The following is a 342-nucleotide window of genomic DNA, read 5'->3' as shown; positions in this document are numbered from 1 at the left end:
TCAGCTTTCATTCTCGCCTCTGGCTCCCAAGTCGTTTCTTCCTCTCCATCGCTGTCCCAAACGACTTGGATCATTTTGATATTCTTTCTGCCTTCAGGTTTGGTTTTTCTACCAATGATCCGGACTGATCGTCCCTCCACAGTAAGGTTCTCTCTCAAGTCAGATGGTGGCTCAGGAACCACATTGTCTTGATTCCTTATGCATTTTAGCAGCAAAGATACATGGAACACGTTATGGAACTGAGCCATCGATGAGGGCAACTCCAGTTTGTAGGCGACCTTTCCAATCCTTTCCAGGATCTTGTACGGTCCCATGTATCTTGGACTCAGCTTGGCATTCTTC

This window comes from Brassica oleracea, chromosome C8 (genome assembly GCF_000695525.1).
Source record: "Brassica oleracea var. oleracea cultivar TO1000 chromosome C8, BOL, whole genome shotgun sequence".
Lineage (NCBI taxonomy): Eukaryota > Viridiplantae > Streptophyta > Magnoliopsida > Brassicales > Brassicaceae > Brassica > Brassica oleracea.
Note: the sequence above shows the minus strand (reverse complement) of the source record.